Below are 22443 nucleotides of genomic sequence, written 5' to 3' on the forward strand. Positions count from 1 at the left end.
ATGTGTACACATTGGGGGATGGGGCATGCACATATGTGCACATATACGTAGAGGCCAGAGATGAGTGTTAAATCCCTTCCTGAATCATTTTCCATCTTATTTGGGGACGGGACAGAGTCTCTTGCTGAACTTAGAACTCATTGACTCAGCTAGAATGTCTGGCCCAAAGGCCTCAGAGTTTCTCCTACTCTACCTCCCTAGTAGTAGAATTACAAACATATAGCTGTATGCCCAGCCTTTGCACATGGATTCTAGGGGACTGAACCCAGGTCCCTGTGTTTGTACAGCTAGCACTCACCAGCCTCTACTATATCTTTCAAACTTCTTTTTCTAATTGTTTCTGGAATATACAAATACACAAATAATGATTATTTTATCATCTACCACTCTCCTCAAACTTTTTGCATTATTTCTAATAGTTTCTCTGTAAAGTCTCTTGTTTTTAATCAATGATAAGTTGGTGTCTCCTTTTCCCTTCTGCCTCTATTTCCTCCTTTCCATTCAGTACTACCAACGGCCGGCCACCAGTTATATATAAATAGTGTTAAGCATCATCGCTCTGTCGCTCCAGATTAAAAGTATCATTTCCGACACATTATCACTGACTTTTACCTTGGTCAAATCTATCATAAGTCACTCTAATTTGAAGTCTTTTCAGAAACTGGATTTGAGTTTTGGTTTCTATTTTATTAATACATACATTCTGGCTTGAATTTTTCTCTTTATGTTTGCCTGCATGCTTCCTAAAATCTCGAATTGGGTGCTGAGCCTCCTAATCCTCACCCCTTTATCTTTCCATTCCAAATACACACAGGGAAGGCTGTCGTTTCCTGTCACTTGTATTACTTCCCCTAAATTTTTCATGAGTTAAAATTAGCATCCATTTTCAACATTCTCTAATTTTCACTCATCCTTGTTTAACTAATGATTTGTTTACATCTGTGTTAATTAGCTGAGTTATCTGTGGCCTTTTAAAGTTGTTCATTCATGTGTATTGTGATCAGATATGGCCTCCTAGCGTGCTTATTAAAGACTTGCTGAATACTCTTACTCCCTTTCACATTTCTTCCTCATTTATCCTTCCAAGCTCCTCCTTTTCTGTGGCTTCTCCTTTGTTTCTTCAAATTACATGACCCTGACTATTCACTTTTGTTTCACCTATGGACAATCTATAACTTCAACTGCTGGACTTATCACTTTGCGAATTCTAGCTCATGTTTGGTGCGTTTCTTTTTTTCCTATATTTACAAGTCATTTAGTATGTTTCATTTTTAGTGTTGTTTTATATGATCTCTGTAACATTTGAAAATATTAGATTGTGACCCCACTCTGCTATGCTAGCTTTTATGGAAGGTTTTTTTTTAATGTTTTATAATTCAAGGTTGTGAGATAGTCTTTCAAAGATGTTTTATCTTCAGAAAGCTTGGAAAGCTTGGTTGAATGACATCTCTCTCCCATGATGCTTTCAAGTAATTTTTCTAAGTACTTAGGAGTGTTAGTCCCCTGAGCCTTTGGGGTTAGTTTTTCAAATTGTGATTTTTTTCTTTTAAATGTTAATTAAAATCCTAAATCCACAAGAAGTGCAAATCTACAGCAATGTTCTTGGTGGAATATGTAACTTTGTAAAACATGGCTTCTTTGTCTGCTAGTACAGAAGGACATTTCCCTAGTCCCTTTCGCTCAAAGGCCACGACTGTATACTGAATGTCAATGTTCTAACCTGCACTCTCAGCTTTGCATGTCTTATCTATACTTCATTTTTGAAACCAAATTCTTGGCAAGTGGGACAAATACCACCTTTCAAAGAGAACCTTAGCATCAGCTCAAGTGTCTTGGTTTTCTATTCCCTATTTATTTCTGACTCATAGTGATGTCTTTATTTCCTTTCACAATCAGATGTGAATAGAACAGTCTGTTCTGTCTAATATCTCAAAATGTAGTGTGGATAGTATTTTAGACCATTAATCACATTTTTAGGACTGGACTAAAAATGTTTTCTCTAATAAAAATCAACTTTGTCACAAATGGCAAGCTTAATCCCTATAATTCACCAACTGCAAAACGTTCTCAGTTCAGGGTTATTTTATCATAGTGTTATATTGGAAGTGAGAGATGACTCAGCAATTAAGAGCACTTTTGTTGTTTTTTTTACTCTTTGACTCTCTTAGGGGGTCCACCACCCAGCTCCAAAATACATCACCCAGGGAGGCTTATTCTTAATTATAAATGCTTAGCCTTAGCTTGGCTTGTTTCTTGCCAGCTTTTCTTAACCCAAATTAGCCTGTCTACCTTTTGCCTTTGGGCTTTTACCTTTCTCTATTTCTGTAATCTTACTTTCACTCTTACTTTGGGATTTGCTGTGTAGCTGGGTGGCAGGCCTGATGTCCTCTTCCTTCGCTGGCTACTTCTTTTTCTTCCCAGATTTCTCCTTCTATATATTTTTCTCTGCCTGCCAGCCCCACCTGTTCTTTCTCCTGCCTTGCTGTTGGCCATTCATTTCTTTATTAGACCATAAGGTGTTTCAAACACAGCTTCACAGAGTTAAACAAATGCAACATAAACAAAAGTAACATACTTTAAAATAATATTCCCCAACGAGCAATTGCTACTTTTCCAGAAGACCCAAGTTCGGCTTCCAAAGCCCATACCCAGTGGCTCATGAGCCCTGTAACTCTAATCTGAGGAAATTCAAGGCTTTTTTCTGGCCTCAATAGGCACCCATACAAACATGGCATAAACTCACATGGACAAATACACACACACCTAAAAATAAAAAAGCTTAAAGCCAGATTATTTATCTTAGCCTTGATTTCAGAAAGGTCCATTTAAAAAACTAAATTAAAGTCCATAAATACCCCCAGACCTCAAAATAGAAACTGTATTTCACTTGGCTTCAAATAAATCCTTCATAATTTCTACATTCTCTCAGAAGTCCTTTTACTCTGGACTCTCCTCTAAATCACACATACAAAGATTACTTGCTATTTAAGCTTCCTCTGTTTACTATCAACAAATCCCACTAGTCTGCATCTTCATTTACATTTGAAGCAACTTCTCTAAATGCCTCCTGTTTTAAGTACTAGAGATGTGACCCGAATCAAAATAAATGTCTGGACTCGTGTAAAAGAAGGTATAAAAGTAATAAGGCAATTAATAAATTTAGTTTAGATTCAACCACATGAAATAATAAACATTTCAGCACTTCCTGACCCACCAAGAGACAATTTCCTATGCTTCAATTTAATAGAACGTGGCAGGCTTTGGTCCTAAGAGCTAGGAGGAAGATGGCAGGGTATAAGCGGAAGCAAAGTTATGGGGCATGTGTGAATGTGCTATTTTAGACAGCAGAGCCGTAAAAGCCTCTCTTCTAAAGTGCCATTTGGACAGAGACAGGAGGGCCGTGAGGAAATGAGTCATGTGGACACCTGGAGGAAGCACATTCTAACTGAGGGAAATGTAGGTGGGAAGGCTCTGAGAAGGAGTGTACACAGCATATTTCAAGGAACAGCAGGGAAGTCGGGAGGACCCGAATGAAGTTCACCAAGAGTAAGTGTGGGGCAAAGTGAGAAAGAGAGGGCGCAGAATCAGACCAAGGAGCACCACGTCTACTGTAGTCAGAATGTTCTGGCTCGTTCCTAAGGAGATAGGAAGTCCTTGGGTGAGCATGTACCTTGTATTTTCAGTAATGAGAAACTGTGGAAACATCCCCGGGGAAAGATGGATACAGAACCTTAGGGAACTGCTGCATCCACCTGGAGGTAACTTCAGGAACTCCACTTCAAGAGTATAACAAAAGGAACAGGAAAGACCCTGGACCTTCACAACTCATTCAACAACATTTCAACCTTTCTTTTTAAGACATATTGTTCTCATCGACTCCTTTTTATCAAACAGTATATTCCCAAGCTTCCATTGACTGACCATGTCTGATATAGTTATCAAAATCATCTTGTCTGTCTGTTTCCGATTTCAAGAAGGAATGTCTAAATCTCCCTAAATTTAGACCCCCAAACTCTGCATTTGCCTGGCCCATAGCCTCACCCTTAATATTTTTGTTCCTAATTGCCCTCAAGAAAAGGGCAGCATACCTGATCCACTTACAGCTGGCAGTCACCATGTCAGAAGCACCGCCAAAGAGGGAACATGTGGCTCCACCAGCCACCACTGTGCTTTCAGTCTCTTCCCAAACTGGTAACTGACAAGCAGGCGGGGCCTGAGTCATGGCAGGAAAGGGCCATCATTGGCCCACTGCCAGGCAAGGTGGCTCTTCTGACGAAGACAGCTCCTAACCCTAGTCCTGCAGCTAGGCTGCTCCCGCAGATGTTTCTACATGGTGCAACTTTCCCCAAAAGGAAGTTGCTCAGGAGATTACAACCCTCTAGGGAGAAGCTGACCACAGCTTAAGAGCATGTGAGTACAGCTTCTGCGCCCTTCAGGCCCCGTCTGCTTTACGTCTTCATGCAGGCTGAGGTGTCTCCTATGGAGCATTTAGTTCAAAATAATAGGGAAGCAGCTTAGTAAGCAAGGTGTAACTGGCATGACAGAGACTCTTGTCTGGTTCTCAGTACAGTGGGGCATTCAAGACAGCCATGCTTATAAAATACAGTTGGTTCGAAGTAACGAGTTATGTCACAATCACTTACCAACCTATCTTGTGTTTTCTTAAGAAAAAAAAAATCCAGTTTAGTCTGCATGCAATATGCCAACTGGTTAAGGAGAAGGCATGACATTCAAATGTCACTAAATTACTGCTCTGCTATAAGAACTCACACACTGTAGATTTAACAGCTCAGAGCCTACATAAGGTCACAAGAAATAAAATCTACATGAATATTCAAAACCTATTCTCCGAAAAGACTCTTTGTAGAAGTATAAGTAGATATACCTTTTTATGAAAAAAAATTGGTTTGCACTGGAAATGGAGTGAGAAAACAGAAATTCAAATATATTCGTAATTCTCCTCTACTCATAACACAGCAGAACCACATATCTTAATATTCTAGGAAATTAAGGAAGATCTGAGTTAATATTAGAACTCAAAGGGCTAGAAATGACAGTCATAACTCACTGTACTACTCAAAGCATTTATAAGACCAGATAATGTAAAAGAACTTTAAAATAACTGCCAGAGAATCCTTTTTATATGACCATCCTCCTCCTGCTAACACAGGAAGATTCCTCAGTGCCCTGACATGCACTCTGACCCAGATGACTGAGAGTTTCTTTTCTGTTAACGTAAATGCTATTATTAAATGCATTTATTATGCTGAAAACCGGAGTTGATGATTAAAAACAATCTTTGCTGCAGAGATTTTTTTGCTGTGTATTATGATCTATTGCTCTTTGTATATGATATGACAACAAGCATACTGAAATAATTTAATCTGAATACCCACAGCACCTAAAAGCATGTTCTTCTTAGGTGCCTCAGCCCTTTACTCATGAGGATGTGTATCTTTAGAGACATCTAAGAGTCATCGCCAAGCAGACAACAGTCTGGATCTGGGCTCAAAGAAGCGCCAAGACTTGTGCATAAGGGACTTTCTATCCCTAGGGCTTTCTTACTCTTCACTTTGATGATCACTTTCAAGTGTTCATTAGGGTAGTATATTAGTCAACTTTGCACCGTGTAACAAAATAACCACCACAGGCTATTCATGAAGAAGCAGTTTATTTAGATCACCATTTTAGAGCAGTAGAGTCCAAGGTGAGGCCAACCTACTTCTTTAGCCTATAGTGAAGGCAGGGGATTTCTGCACATTCTAGATGAAGCCTGTGTAGAAACCAGTAGTCACATCACAAATAAAACCAGAGAGAAAGATCATGAGATGGGCCAGCCTTTTTCCTGCTATAATAATCCTCTCATGAAAATTCAAGTTGTTAGCATCGTTTTCACAAAAAAGATTTGCCAAGGGATCATACTGAAAACTACTTGATATCTCTCTGATGAACTAGGAACTTCCTATCTGATCCTACCTCCTAAATGTCCCACTACTTTCCAACAGCACATTCAAGACCCTTAGAGTACTAACCATATTCAGACCATAGCAGATAAACATCTAAACTAAAATGGAAGGGCTGTGGAATATAACCATACTTTAAGGCATAAAAATAGCGAAGTGTGCACTCTGGGGCATATACCCAAGGGATGCTCAGTCATACCACAAGGACACTTGCTCAACTATATTCATAGTAGCTTATTCATAGTAGCTAGAACCTGGAAACAACCTAGATGCCCCTCAACTGAAGGATGAATAAAGAAAATGTGGTACATATACACAATGGAGTATTACTCAGCTGTAAAAAACAGTGACCTCGTGAAATTTGCAGACAAATAACTGGAACTAGAAAATATCATCCTGAGTGAGGTAACCCAGACTCAGAAAGACAAACATGGTATGTACTCACTCGTAAGTGGATACTAGATGTAAAGCAAAGGAAAATCAGACTACAACCCACAGCTCCAGAGAATCTAGGAAACAAGGAGGACCCTAAAAGGGATGCAGTATCATCTTGGGAAGGGGAAACAGATGAGGTCTCCATGAGTAAACTGGGGGTGGGTGGGTGGGCAATAGAGGGGAAGGGATGGGAGATAAGAACATGAAGGAACAAAATGGTCGAGCTAGGGGAGGGAGGAAGCTGAAGAGCAATGAAAGAGATATCTTGATAGAGGGAGACATTATGAGGTAAGGAAGAAACATGGTGCTAGGGAACTTCACAGAAATCCACAAGGACAACCCCAGATTAGACTACTAGCAATAGTGGAGAGGGTGCCTGAACTGTCTTACCCCAGTAAGTAGATTGGTGAGTACCCTAACTGTCATGATAGAGCCTTTATCCAGTAACTGATGGAAGCAGATGCAGAGATCCACAACCAAGCATCAGACTGAGCTCCGGGAGTCCAGTTGAAGAAAGAGAAAAAGGATTCTATGAGCAAGGGGGGATCGAGATTATGATAGGGAAATCTACAGAGACAACTGAACCAAGCTCATAGGAACTCATGAACTTTAGACCAACAATGTGGAACCTATATGGAAGCGGACTAGGCCCTCTGCATACGGAAGACAGTTGTGTAGCATAGTCTGTTTGAGGGCCCCCTGGCAGTAGGATAAGAACCTATCCCTGGTGCATGAGCTGGATTTTTGAAGCCCATTACCTATGGTGGGACGCCTTGCTCACCCTTGATGCAAGGGGGAGGGGCTTGGTCCTGCCTCAACTGAATATAGCAGGCTTTTCTGACTCCCCATGGTAGGCCTTACTCTTTAGGAGGAGTGGATGGGGGTAGGTTGGGGAGGGGAAGACTGGGGGAAAGCAGGAGGAGGGACGAGAGGGGGATCTGGACATCACTACTCAGAGCCAATTTGTCAGACCTAATCCGGTGGCATGAAGTTTACCAGAAAGGCCCATGGCTCTGCTGACAGATACTCTGCAGATCTCAAGCACTTTAATTTTTAATCTTGGCTCCTCCAGCAGGGGCTCTTTGCACCTTGCCTCGGAAGTTCTGAGTAAATACGTTTTAGTCCTTTTTCTCCCTTAGCACAGAGTTCCACACATACAAGTCATTCCCCAGACTGGCTAAGAGTCACTGATGTCTCATCCCTTCCTCTGTAGTCTTCCATAGGCAGCTAAAATAACAATAAGCCAAAAATGTTTTTCCCAGCAGAATAAGTCACTTCCCATGGCTCAATGGGTGAGCCTTAACAGGACTGAGCCTGCTTCATTGAAAAACCGGAAGGTGTTCCAGGCTTGAGAGGCTGGCTCAATTTTACAATGAAAAGAAAATAATCCCAGGCAGTGAATTCATTGAAAACAGCTCCTGGAGCCAGAGACTCAATTGTGAGGCTAAAAGCACAGCCTTCTTAATTAATATTATTCACTTCCATTATAGATGCTCAGACAATACCCAGCAGCTGAAATGCTTTGAATTAGTGTTGAAGTCAAGGGCATTAAAACCAAAGGGAGAAAAATGTCTTAATGGTTTCCAAAATAGTAATTCAAAGGAATCTGTCAATATTTCAGTAAGTATCTTTCCAAGATAGCCTGTAATAATAGGACAGAGCAAAGAGAACCTGATCCTGTGATAAATTATCTACATAAGACCATGGTATGATAAGCTACCAATTCCACAGGGCTATACCTTAATTCTCAGAAGACTGTATTATACATATCTTTTCTTTCTGTATACCTCTATGCTTACTTTTACTTAGTGATGATAAGCAAAAAAAAAAAAGTATACAATTTTCTTTTTATTCTTTTTTATTGAAAATAGATTCTCCTCTCATATAATACATTCAGACCTTGGTTTTCTCTCCCTCCATTCCCTCCCAGCTCCATTCCCTTCTGTTTCTCTTCAGAAAAGAGCAGGCCTCTAAGAGACAACAAGATACATTTAGAAAAGGCAAAAGTCCTCATATCAATGCTGGACAAGCCAACTCACAGGAAGAAAAGAGTCTGAAGAGCAGGCCAAAGAGTCAGAAATACACGACCATTTTCAAAGTAAAGATATTGATGTTTCTCATAGGATGGATATTGCCACATGGGATGGCAGTGACACTCCTTTCTTACAATCCCTGGATGACTGCAATGTCCAAGTTTCAGCAGAAATATCAGCATTATACTAAGAGGCAAGAGAAGATTGCTTCTTCCCTTCATGTCTTGGTGATACTATTTAAGGTATATTAGTCATGGGCATTCATACATGTGCCAGCATCTCTGCACTCCAAAGCACACAATTAGAAATGATACTGTTCAACACGTATTCAGTCAAAGGCGTCAGCTGATCCAGCACCACCTTCAGGAAGCTGAAGCACCCTATACATTTAGAAATTGCATATCTGGTAGGAGAACCCATTCATCCTGATACCCAATCCAATGTGCCTTTCGCTAAAGCAAAACTAACAGCAGCAAAGAACATCACAGGATGGTATCCCTCCGTGTGATCTTATAGCCATGATCTGGCTCATCTAGAATCATCTAGATAAACCATATGTAAAACCAAATGGAAGGATTAAAGGATAGAGTATGATACATATAATTTGACACAGACACACAGCTGGCCCTATGTACCCATTGGATCTATTTCTACAACTCACCATGGATTTCTATGAATTTTAAAGCACTTTGTCTTTGTGTTGAACATATATAAATATTTTCATTATTATTCCCTAAAAAGAGTATGGTGTGACCACTGTTTACATACTATTGACATTGTACAAGGTATTATAAAAATCCACAGATGGTCTGGATCACACAAGAGATTGTCCATAAATTATATGCAAATATGATGCCACTTCTTTTTATAAAGATCTTGAGCACTGCAGATTTTCATATCCACAGAGGTTGTTGAACCAATGCCACATGGGTACCAAAGAAAAGGTGCCATCTGTTAGCCAAGAATCGGTGCATGATCTTGAAATTTTTTTAAAAATTATTTGAATTTTAGGAACCTTTGCCTCAGGTTCTTAATCTGTGAAGAGAGACTATTATGGAGTCTACATTATTAGACAGCTGGAAAAATGAAATGAAAGGCCCTTCATGAAGCATTTAATTCAGTTCTGGCTTGTAACAAGTGCTTGATTAGTGTAGCTGTTAGTGCATACTGGAGCTTTATTAGTACATGGTGTATTTCTTTCAGATCTCCTGAAGAATGGTAGTCAAGTTGCAACAGTGCCTAAAGACAAGGAGTGCCACCTTCATGTATGCCTTATTTCCCTATCTCAGGAGCTTCAGTTTTGACATTTCTCCTTCCTGTGAGTATTGGGCCTGCCTCTTCAGAGCAAGGGATGAAGATGAATAGCATCATCCTGCACCATCAGCTGAGATCAGAAACAGTATAGATATTCTACTTTCTCATCACTAATTCATTTTACTCCAACACTAACTTGTAATTTATAAGGGATATCTCTCTTATATTGCATAATAATTATTCATGATTCATTTTTCATTTTTTTGGATGACTTCCCAGGATCTCAACTCTGTCTCCTCCAAGTTGTTCTCTTTCTAAACTGCTAGAGTTCAGTCTACATGCAGCTTTATCTTATCTCGTCATTTATTTTATTTTATTTTCAATGTTATGGATCAAACCTTCTTGCACATACTAGCTAGGGAAAAACTCGAACTACTAAGGTATATCCCCAGATTTCATATAGCCTTCTTCCCTCACATAGTCAACATGACACAAGGATGTTACTTCAAACATTATAACTACAATTATGTGTATAGTATTTTTAAAAAAATTGTCAAACATGGCCTCTTTGGAGATTTGAAACTATCTTTTAAAATGTTTTTGTAATCACTTCCTTAAAGATTAGGAGCCATTCTACAAAATAGAAACCTACTTTATAGCTGGGTGGTGATGGCGCATGCCTTTAATCCCAGCACTTAGGAGGCAGAGGTAGGCAGATCTCTGTACGTTCAAGGCCAACCTAGGCTACAGAGTGAGTTCCAAGAAAGGCTCCAAACCTACACAAGAGAAACCCTGTCTCAAAAGAAAAAAAAGAAACCTATTTCATATATTTTTGACTTAATTTAAAATATGAAATGAATAAAAATCTCATGTGTCCCTCCATGCACTAGAATCATGCTTGTCAATGAAATCTGTATAATGTTTTAGAAGAAAAATATCAAATAATTATTACTGGATACATCATGCATGGGAAACTTTCTGGTCATCACAGTCTTGTGAAGCCTCCTGCTCCCTATAAAGTATAAGAAGCTAAAGGAGAGCCCAGAAATCCGACTTTTATCCAGAGATTTAGATAGGAAGGTCACACTAGAAAATGTCACTGCCAGATGCTAGCTGTATTGTTAATCAAATACAATGAATTGCCGTTTCTAGAAAATAACAGGATGTACACATCAAACATAGAGGAATGTACTCTGGACACATGAGCTGACATAGCATGGAGGCGGCAACACTGGAGGGGGTTACAGAACAAGCAGGTAGACATCTGAAGACGTTAATCACACAGACAGAGCCTGGAGTCAGTTTGTTTCCTCCAGAGTATGCGTGTAAGCTTCCTGAGGTAGAATCGAGAAAACCAACTAGGAATTGTTTAGCAATGTTGTAGCGGTTAAAAACATACAAACTGATAGCAATGACACTGAGGTAACAAGATCCTCAAGTTAGCTGAACTGTGGTTGATCATGTCAAAATGCCTATGTTCATCAAAACATCAGATGATGTGCTTTAAATACACAGAATTTTATGTATAAGTGCTTGTTTTTAAAAGTGAAATGAAATTTGCAAAGATAATAAGGCTAAGGTGAATCTAAATTTAATCTTGTGAGTAAGGAGGAGGCTTTGTAAACTTATGAGAAAAATAATAAAATCTGTATTTAAGTAACTAGGTGGGGCTATTTGGGAAAGATTTCTAGACACGGGTGATTTCTATCTGTTTTTACTCATTTTGTCTAAAACTTTTGCTCTTGGGTGAAAAGCTTTTGTTTTCTTTACTACAGAATAATTTTTATGACAATAGTCATACCATAACTACTTATATTTCATGAGAGTTTTTTCTTAAGTATTATTAAAAGAAATTCAGGGGATGGAGAGATGGCTAGGAGGTGATGTGCATTGGCTGTTCTTCCAGAGGTCATGAGTTCAATTCCCAGCAACCACATGGTGGCTCACAACCATCTGTAATGAGATCTGGTGCCCTATTCTGGAGAGCAAGCACACATGCAAGCAGAATCTGTATATATATATTATATATATACATATATATATATATATATATATATATATATATATATATATATATATATTATGTGTGGGACTGGGGTGGGGTGGCTTAGTTGTCAAGAGCCCTGGCTCCTCATCCACAGGCTCTAGGTTCTATTCCCAGAATCCACATGATGGCTCATAAACATCTGTAATTCCAGTTCCAGGGTTCCGACTATCTCTGGCCTCCAGAGACACCAGGCATTCATACAATGTACACACATACATGATGGCAAAACACCCAAACTCATAAAAGTACAGTTTCGAAAAAAAAAAAAAAAAGCTATGAAGATGCTACCTATATATTTTGATGGAGACTTTTAAATACATCTTGTTATATGAAGGAACCTTAACTTACAGTATGTCTAAAGGCATTTAGCATTTAGGTCCCTGATAAAATGATAGGAATGAAAGGGACTGCAGAGATCTTACATTAGCTTTGGTCATGTCCAGGGGTTTGGGAAGGGAAGTCTGGCTAGGGAAACTGTTCCTATCAGATGCTGACAGACTCAACAGCTCCTCAGACAAAATGGACCTTTTTTTCTGTCAGATGAGCCCCCTGCTCCTTGGAGTGTCTCAAGCAATCCCAGCTGCAGCAGGATGTGGGTTGCCAAGTACAGACACAATCTGTCCCCTCTCCTAAAATGAGGTCCTCATTATTCTTAAGGAGTCACACACAAGCTGTTGGCAATTTGCTCAAGTGAGGAGCTAGCCATATTGACTCAATTGCAATGCTTCATAACTCAAAGAGCAGATTGAAGATGCCCACAGCCCCAACTCCCTCGCACTTTTTGGACCTGCCTAATAATGGTGGAGACAACGAAAAGATTGATAACTGTCACAGACCCCGCCAGCCAAGCCTCTCTTGTGCAATATGGAGCCAACAGGAAGAGGGACCGTTTAGTAACCCTGCTTACGCAGAGTCACGTTGCAACAGTGCACCAAGCAGCTGCTGTGGCTACCTGCCGCCGCTGGGTTTACCAGGCTTCAGAAAGGATCCCTGAGTGTCATATCTTCAGGAGTTAACACGCTTTAGAAAATAAAACAGCAAACCAAATCAGTAAGAAGAGTAGAGAGAAGCACATGAGAGAACAATTCACAAAAGAACAAAAATAATAAATGCATTAGAAAAACTGGACCTCAGCAGTAAGCCCAACCCCTCTTCAAAAATTAAACAAAGTTGGGATTATTTTTTCTATAATCAGTTGAGACCATATATGTGTGTGTGTGTGTGTGTATGTATGTATGTATATGTATATGTATAGTATATATCCACACGTATGACATATGACATATGTGTGTATATATGTATATATATGGCAAATTTACAGTGAATTTGAAATAGACATGCATTGCTATAAAGAGTAAATATTTGGACGAAATTCTTCAAAACTGCTTGGCAGTAAGTACTTGATGTTTAAAAACAGTCAAAAGGAAAACCAAGACATTCTCTGTGCCTGAATTGTTTCATCCAGCTTTTTATGTGGAAAAGTAAATATTTAAATACAGTGATGGAAAATCTAATAAGAAATATGATAATAAAAAACTAACACTTAAGAAAACCATTCATCAGAGCACGTGGCTCATGCCTTTAATGTCAGCACTCCTGGAGTTCAAGGCCAGCCAGGTGAGCTCCAGGGTAGCCAGGACTGCATAGTAAAATCCTATCTTTTTTATTTAAAAAAAATGGCTTTTTGGAACTAGAAAAATAACTTAGGTATTAAATATATACACTGCACTTAGAGAGGACCCTGATTTGGTTCCCAGCACCCACAATGGTTGGCTAAAAAATCATTTGTTAACTTCAGCTCCAAGGCATCTAATGCCCTCTTCTGAACTCTTTGGGAACTTGTATTCACATGTGAATATAGTCACATATAAATATATACTTGTGGATAATTAAGAATAAAATAAATCTGAAGCTGGAGAGATGGCTTGGTGGTTAAGTGCACGTGCTGTTCTTGCAGAGGACCCAGGTTCAGGTCCCAGCAACCACATCAGGCAACTCACAGTCACCTGAAACTCCAATTCTAGGAGGATCTGGTACCCACTGCTGGCCTCTGTGGGCATCTGTGCACATGAACATTCACAGTCACAAAATAAATAGATAGCTACATAAATAAACATTTAAACAATAAAATAAATCATTAAAATAAGAAAAGAAACTATGTAGTTGCAAGTAAATATTCTGTTTCTGAAAATGATCTTGGTATCAACAGGTTTTTTTTCTTTTTTATTGTAGAATTAAACCATAACAAGATAGTATATATGATTATTATGAATATTTTAATTTCAAATAAAAAATAATCAAGTGCTGTGGGACGTTCTGTATGTTAAATGTGTTGCTCTGACTGGTTAATAAATAAAACACTGATTGGCCAGTAGCCAGGCAGGAAGTATAGGTGGGACAAACAGAGAGGAGAATTCTGGGAAAGGAAAGGCTGGTAGAGAGAGAGCTGCCAGGCACCACCATGAGAAGATGTTAAGATACCGGTAAGCCACATGGCAAAGTATAGACTAATAAAAATGGGTTAATTTAAGATATAAGAAAAGCTAACAAGAACCCTGCCACGGCCATACAGTTTATAAGTAATATAAGTCTCTGTGTGTTTACTTGGTTGGGTCTAAGTGGCTATGGGACTGGCGGGTGAGAGAGATTTGTCCTAACTGTGGCCGAGGCAAGACCAGAAAAACTCTAGCTACAATCAAGACACAAACTTGCACACATATCATGGTTACAATGACAAATAAAAATATATTTTATATAAACTACATATAGATGAAAATAATCTAACATTTTTTTGTGAGCGTAAGTACTTATGTACACAGGTGTACAAATGTATGTTATGCCCATGCCCATGTGTATGGAGATCAAAGGATAAACTTAGCTGTGGTTCCTCAAGAGACATTGTCTATTCTGGTTTAGGTGGGGTTTGGTTTAAAACAGAGTCTCTCATTGACCTACAGCTCACCAAAGGAGATGAGGCTAGTTAGGCGGTAAGCCTTAGGAATCCACTCCTTTTCTACCCAGTCCTGCAAATACAAGTACATGCCACCAAGCCTGGCTTTTTATCCCAAAGAACTTGGAGATAAAATTCAGCTGCTCATGCTTGTATAGCTAGCTCTTCATAAACTGAACCATCTGCCCAGACCAATTTGACCTCTCAACAGTGGCTATTCTTTGGTGGTGAAATTATAGGTATTTTTTTTCTTGCTTTCTCTACTGTGAAAACATAAGCTCTGGCTTAATATAATTTCATCGTATTTACTACCTTCATCTTTGGATACTAAATTGAAAAAATGTCTGAGCTGCCATATTCATCTTTTTTTCCAGAAAATATTTATTGAGTTCTTCCCATGATCACAAAACACTAGCTACCTGAAGAGAGATAATTGCATATAAGGCATATTTCATGCTCTCCAGAAGCATATAAAAATACTAGAGGATAATGAAACAGCAAAGTAGAAAAGTAGACTCATCATAAATTTAATGAATTACATTCATATGCACACAGTGGCCTTATACAAGGTGAAAAATGAAACCAATCTCAGGAGGGGGGAGCACTGTGTCCCTTCCCTATATCCTAGTAATCCAGTTGAACTTCCTTAAGTAACAATTCTACATTTACTGACAGAGTCTGGACTCAAAATATTAGGAGAATTAATCCAGACCTAGAGAAAAAAAATGCCAGCCAGAGATCCCTGCAAAGCCGTATTCTGCCTTTTTAAAAACGACATGTGTCTATCTATAAGTAATTTTGTCCTTAAATTATCTTTATAACCTTTGGAAACTCCTGATCTATCATTTTGATTACAAACTCAACCCATTTCAAAAATTCACTTATAATAATACTTTCTGTGCAAGAAGCTCAAAAACTTCCAAGGTAGCTCTCTCTCCACTTATGGAAAATTTGAGTAACTCATTAGGGTGCCTAACCATTGGTCATTGAGCCAAGCATGAGACTAGACCCTCTTTACACACAAAAAAAGGAAGGACCCTGCTCTTGGAGAGCTCAGTGGTGCAAAGGAAAGATATGGAGTGTATAAAGTGCAGGCCATATGTAGGGACGTAGACTCTGCCACAACACTGGAATAAACGCCAAGGAATAAGTAGTTCCTTCTGCTTCTCCAATGATCTGGTCAAGCTAGATGGCACTGAGCACACATTTTAAAATGGGGAAAAGACATCTTTTTAAAACAGAGTAATGAAATAAGGATATATGTGTCATGAAAACAGAAGGAAGCAGGTGGAGAGAGAAAAGAGGGGGCAGTAGAGGAGGGCAGGGGCTTGGAGGACCATCAACAAAGTACGTGTGAAAATCCCATAACATAATAAGAGCTGTGTCGTTTTATATCAAAAGTCACTGGAACAAAACCAAAAATAAAACCTTGCTCCACGATGCACTTGTTGTGTTATTAACCTAGAATATGTGAAACCAAGGACTTGAGGAGAGAAATCCATTGCAGTTGATTTCATCTGCTTCCATGCCTCATCTGCATATTTGATAAACTGCATAGTGTTTGTGTATCTGCTCATACCTAATGTGAAGCCTATTGGGGACATTGGTTATGATCTGGACCCTCATCTGATAGTGATAAACTGAGGCTCAGGTTTGCTGAGTAAATCACAGCCCCCTAGCTGTAGCTTCAGCAGGAGCACTGCAGCCCAAGCCATGGAGACATTCCCCTGCTGCTCTGACTTTCCATCAACACCAGGAACCACTCTTCATAGTCTTTCTTTCTTTCTCTCTTTCTCTCTTTCTTTCTTTCTTTCTTTCTTTCTTTCTTTCTTTCTTTCTTTCTTTCTTTCTTTCTTACTTACTTTCTTTCTTTCTTTCTCTCTTTCTTTCTCTTTCTTTCTTTCTTTCTTTCTTCCTCCTCCTCCTCCTCCTCTTCCTCCTCCATCTCTTTTCCCTTTTGAAACAAGGTCTCAGTATGCAGCCCAGGTTGACTTTGAACTAAGAGTCACCCTGCCTCAATCTTCCCAGTCCTAGAATTATAGGTGTGCAACTCCATGCTCAGTGGTTAACAGCCACTTTTTCATTTTAAAAAAAAGCCATATAAATGTCTTATCTAGGACTTAGCATTCAACTACCATTGATTCTCACCATCTTGAGCAACTATGAGTCTCTACACTCACCACTGTACACAGTGGTGGGAGATGAGAGTAATTAGATTGTATTGTATACGTGTATGAAAATATGAAAGACAAAATCAACTAACAGAAAAGAAAATTTTTGTTTGCTAGAGAGATTTGGAGGAAACTTCTCTCTTCCTGAATTACATGGACTAAGCTTTGAAAAACAGTCATATATCTTGAATATAGACTAAAAGAGCCAGTATGATTTAACACTGAGATGAAAATATAAACAGTAGACGCAGATTGCAAAAAAAAATGGGAAGGAATAGGGAAAACTGAGTCAGTAATACAACATGAATTTCAAAGAAAGAGCCCAGAGAAGGTTACTTCATTTGGATGGCAGAAGGCTTCCACTAGTTACAGTGAAGGAATTGGATTAGTTGATCACCATGGCAGTTATGTTTCATAAATATCTGTCAGTCTGTTGAAGTGCCACATAAAATGGATTCAATCCTGTTTACAAAAAGTTGATCATCTCCATGGAGAACACAAACAGTAAAAATAGACAACAAAATCTGGCTCAGATAGCCATCTGAAACTTCACAATTAGTTCCTCAGGGAGCCTGTGTCCTCCACATTGGAAGTTTCATTAAAATACAGGACAGATTATCAACTACTGGGAAAGTCTAAGAACACTTTTGCCCAAAGGAAAAGAGATAGTCTAGATAAAATTTCAAAGTCATTGCTAACCTTTCCAGACAGGCTGTGAGTCAGTGGCTAACTGTCCTGCCTGTACATGGACTGGAGACCACCTCTCTATTTTATCTTAACGTTCAGTCATTTTATTGGTCATTGAATTTCTATCTAACCTATGGGGAGACAGAGAAGTGAAAGAAGACCCAAAAGAAACTTTGACTTTGAGGTCTTTGCTAGTGAATTTTTACTCTGAGCAGAGGTTACCACAGGAGAAGATAAACATTGTGGCTGAAGCATGATTTGGACTATAAAGGAACGCTTGTACCTTACTTCTTCATGCAATAAAAACAACCTGATTGTAGAACAGAAATGGTTGCTCAAACTGCATTTGAGACAAGGGCTCTAGCTAATCCCTGAACTTCATTTTCAGAATCAGTTTTTCACTCCAAATCATTCTTCATGGTGATTCCTTTTCTCCCATCTATCTTCCTCTACCTCTTGAAGTCTGTCATGAAAGGGTATGAGTCTAAGATGGCTTAGAAATTTAAGGATGTAACTCAATGACCTACCTTTATATCCCATTAAAAGCACCACCAGAATGAAATCCCTCTCAATTGAAGTAGGCAAATGAGTGCTTGGGGCTGATCTGAATTACTTAGCACTGATGGCCCCTAGTTAATTTTGCTCATCAGGAAGCCAGAGGGAAAGCTGTGTTTAGTACTTACAACCTAAAAGGAATGCCTTGGGTTTAAAGATTGTAATTTTTTTTAAGGAAAAAAATCAATTTTCATTGATCAGGATTAAATCCTTTTATAAGTACTACCCAAAACATAAGCTTCTTAAATTACGTGTGTTCAGAAAGAAGAAACTGTCAATTTCCTGAGTTTCAAACATGTTTGAAACAAATAAAAATGTTATTACTGAACTTAGCTGTTCTCTCGAATGTCCTTTAACCCTGTATCCTACATGACATATTGACCAAAGGAAATGAAGCTTCCCCAACCCAGGATGGACAGCACAAAGCTTAGTCTATGTAATTCAGGAAGAGAGAAGTTTCCTCCAAATCTCTCTATTCACCCCTCTAATCTATCTCATTGTAAGAAAGATCAGGAAAAGGCACCCTCAGCACTCACAAAACTCATCACCTGGTTTCATCAACAACACCTAGAACTGAAATATATCACATGAAATAACAAGACAGGGGTGTGATTGGTAAACTGCCCATGAGATGTTCTTGTTCCTCAAATACTGCAAGGTATGCCTGCCAGGTTAGGTCAATAACCGAACTGCTTTTGTATTTTGGACAAAAAGAGCCCAGACAGAAATAAAACAAAAGGCCAGCAAAGCGTGGCAGGTAAGAGCACATGCATTTGGAGTCAGACAAACCTAAGATCAAATCCTAACCTTGTACTTGTCTGAAACCTTGGACAAATTCCCTCTGAGGCATTGCATCTCCCTACTAAAGAGGACCAGAGTAGTTAATTCACATGTAATTGCTTATTAAATAGTAGCTATTATTATCACTATCATCATCCCCAGGACCACAGAAAGCCTCTATTTTATTCTCCAAATCTTTCCAATGTAGCTTCCCTTACCCCATAATCCAACCTTAGAATACAATGATCTAATTAAGGGTGGGATTAAGACTGTCACACTGTCACAGTTTTCAAAAGAGTGGAATTAAAGTCATTTTTAGGCAAACCAGAAATCATGTTCTATAACACCCTGGGACAGTGTGCTGCTCCAATGAATTTCCCAGGTGATCTTTCTAGCTATGTCAGCTATACTTTGGAAAGCATCCTCTCACAGAGCAGGGACTGTCTTCCAGTCACCGCAAGAATGGAGGAAGGGCAGGAAAGCAGAGGAAACGCAGTTGAATCCCATGTGAGGTGTATCTTGTCTTTCTAATTATTTGTACTTTGGGAACAACCATTTATTTGTGCAAGGACAGGCAAGGTGGATGGAGGTGGAGAAAGAATAACAGAAGAGAAATCACAACAAATCACAAACAAAAACAGTCTTCAAGATTGACAGCTTCTCTGGGGACTTCCCAGGGGAGCCAATTAGTGCCAGTGGCTGAGGTGGTTTTGGTCTTATATACTCTATACTCACACCCACCTGCGTTGCTCCTACCTCCAAAGGAGCAGCAAAGCTTAGGTTAATGAGATTTTGGACTAGTCATCCCTTAAAGAGTCCTGCCAAGGACGCTAAAACAGACATTGTAGAGTAACCTACAAGGAAAGTCCCTTCGATTCTATTCCCATATCAGATATCTAGAAATGTCAAAATAATGATTCGGCTTATTCTCTTTTCACCTGTTTCCTTCATTCCATATCATCTGGTCGACCATCGTCCTTCCAGCTGCTGAGCTCAACCCTTCCGTGAGTGAGCTCATAGGTCTATGCTACAAATCCATGCCAAAAAGAAAAAAAAAAAGGTATGGCAAGGACTGGCAGTGTGTCTGGTATCACCGCCTTCCTCAGCAGTTAACACAAGGTTCATCAAATCGTTAACGCAGTTTAAGCAACATCTGGAGTGCTGCCCAGCCTAAATGCTACTGGATAAAAATTATCCAGTGCTTCCCACTGCTTCAATATGCAGGCTTCAGTGTCTTGTGAATCAATTTAGCATATTCTCAGACAGACTGACACAATTCTGTTTAATCCCCTTTTCAATAATAAGGCCACAAAAGGGAATATATCTGGTGGCCACTCCCAAATGAGCAAACTGCAAAGACTGCTATTCAAAACCTACTGTGAGCATAGAACTGCGTAAAAGGTTCCCAAAAGGGGAGAAAATGCATTGAGATCTTTACCTTTGAAAAGCAAGTAAGAATAAAATAAAGATATTGGGTAAAAATATAGGAGAGAAAAAACAAGCTAAACAATGCCTTCATAATTTCTTAAAAGGAAAACAAAGATAAAAGCAGGAGACATGTCCTCTCCACAGCAATCCAGATGTGATTTACATTTGTAGATGATAAGAGCTCGATTAGAAGAGTGGATAAGCGTGTTGAAACACAGGTTAACAAGGGAGACGATGCTCAATGTAAAGCCCAGAAACGCTGAGACTCAGTTGATCTGTAGGGTCCTCAAATTTCTCCTCTGATTCAAATTTTCATGGACACAATAAAAGGGAAAGAAAAGAATTTTCTAACTTTTATATTAGGCCAGATTTTCCCTGACATGACTTTATTATCATGGCTGAGGTAAGCGGCTGCTGATAATTTGGTTTCAGTACAGATGAGAAATGGTATGTCGGCCTTGTGAACAGTGAATCATGGACTATGCTTTAAAAAAAAAAAAAGAGGCTTTTTTTCCCTCCCCTACATCATCTTCTCTCTTTTGCACACCAGTTTTCTCTCTGGAAAAATTAGCTTTGCAAAGACAGCCTAAAAATACATACATACACACATACACACACACACACACACACACACACACACACACACACACACACACATCATCATCATCAGTCTATCTATCTAGCCATTCATCCTCCCCTCCTAATTATTTTGAGGTGATTCCTTTACATAGACTAGGGAGTCTCAAGAGGTTTTAAGTATAGGCCAAATCACCAATACTTGGTAATGTTTGAATCCTCAAAAGTACTTCAATATAACACTAATCTCCACAGGTGGGCAATGTCACCAACATCTGTTCTACACCTGTTATCTTGCCTGCATACCCACTCTGAGTTTGGAAGACTTGACTATGTTGCTGAGAACCTGTGTACTCCTCTCACAGACCTCATCCCATCCAGATGCTATGGTCTGTATCTTAAATATTTCACAAAGGCCAGGTACGAAGAGATGGTCAGTAGCTAGAGATATCTTAAGGTTGACGCCTTAAGTTGTAGAGGGAACCTAGTAGAGGGAAGTTAGGTCACGCCTTTGAAGGACCTTACCAGTCCCTACCCCTTCTCTCCCATCTCAGCCACAGTGGGAACAGGGTTCCTCCTCCATGTGTTCTCTGTCATGACATATCAACTGATCAGAAGAGCAACAAGGCCAAGCAATGTACTCTGAAACCAAAATCGATCATAAATCAAAACAAAGCTTGGAGTTTCCTATCCCACATATTTTGTCACGGCGATGGAGAGCAGACTAACTCACCAGATTTCAGATGAGTAAATACTTTATAGCTGAAGAGAGAGCATTCAGTACAGCCTTTACCAAGAGCACCTGTGAGATTTGTTTATTCATTCATTCAATATATTCATACAAATTACTATGTATCAGGTACCTCTGACCTAGACACACAGGAAACAGTGATGAAAATTGCAGGTGCACTTCTTGCCCTGTGCCAATTACAGGAGAACATGCATTCAGAGCATGTTCAGCTGAACATGCATTCTACTTGTGGATGTAGAAAAGCTGAATGTACCATGTTTTAATCACCTGTTGTTGTTATTGTTTTTACCCTCTATGTCAGAGATAGCTGGATATATGATATCAATACTAAACAGATTAAATTTGCAACAAATCATTATCACAGAAACTTTCAGCCCAGACAGAGATAGGCATTGCATGTACATAAGGCTTGTGAAGACTGGAGTTCGGAAGCAGTGTGAATGAGCAGGGGTTATATGAAGCAAGTGATATAGACACAAGAGGACAAGGACTCATCAGGTTCCCGTGATATGATGTGTCTGGCTTGCTTGAATAATTCCACAAACTGAGCCCAGCACTCAGATAAAGTTGTTCTACCTGGTTCCCCATTGTAAAGAAAGATGCTTGCCCAGGAGCCCTTACTCACAGGGGCATGATGAGAAGGACTTGTGATTAGGTCATTCAAGGCTGCATTTCTTTTACCAAAAACCTCAAAGCTTACTTTACACAGTGGATTTGGTTCAGAGGATGACTCATGGTCCACACTGGAGGTTTTCTATGATTTCATGAGAAAGACTTAGTTGCTGAGGCAGAAGTTATCCAGAAAATCTCCTC

The 22443-nt window shown here is 39.3% G+C and overlaps 1 protein-coding gene across 9 annotated transcripts in view; it reads right to left on the reverse strand.

The window, feature by feature from the left end:
* Nucleotides 1-22443, reverse strand: part of Pde4d (phosphodiesterase 4D) — a 1451136-nt gene that overhangs the window by 1151846 nt on the left and 276847 nt on the right. Inside the window, exon 1 of one of the 9 annotated variants that reach the window (XM_076552301.1) lies at nt 4089-4212. The exons of the other annotated variants lie outside the window; for them this stretch is intronic. The gene's annotated coding sequence lies outside the window, so the exon portion shown is untranslated. Of the gene's footprint in view, nt 1-4088; nt 4213-22443 lie in introns of those variants that run through there. 9 annotated transcript variants of the gene reach the window in all.

The sequence above is a fragment of the Peromyscus maniculatus genome, chromosome 15 (genome assembly GCF_049852395.1).
Source record: "Peromyscus maniculatus bairdii isolate BWxNUB_F1_BW_parent chromosome 15, HU_Pman_BW_mat_3.1, whole genome shotgun sequence".
NCBI lineage: Eukaryota > Metazoa > Chordata > Mammalia > Rodentia > Cricetidae > Peromyscus > Peromyscus maniculatus.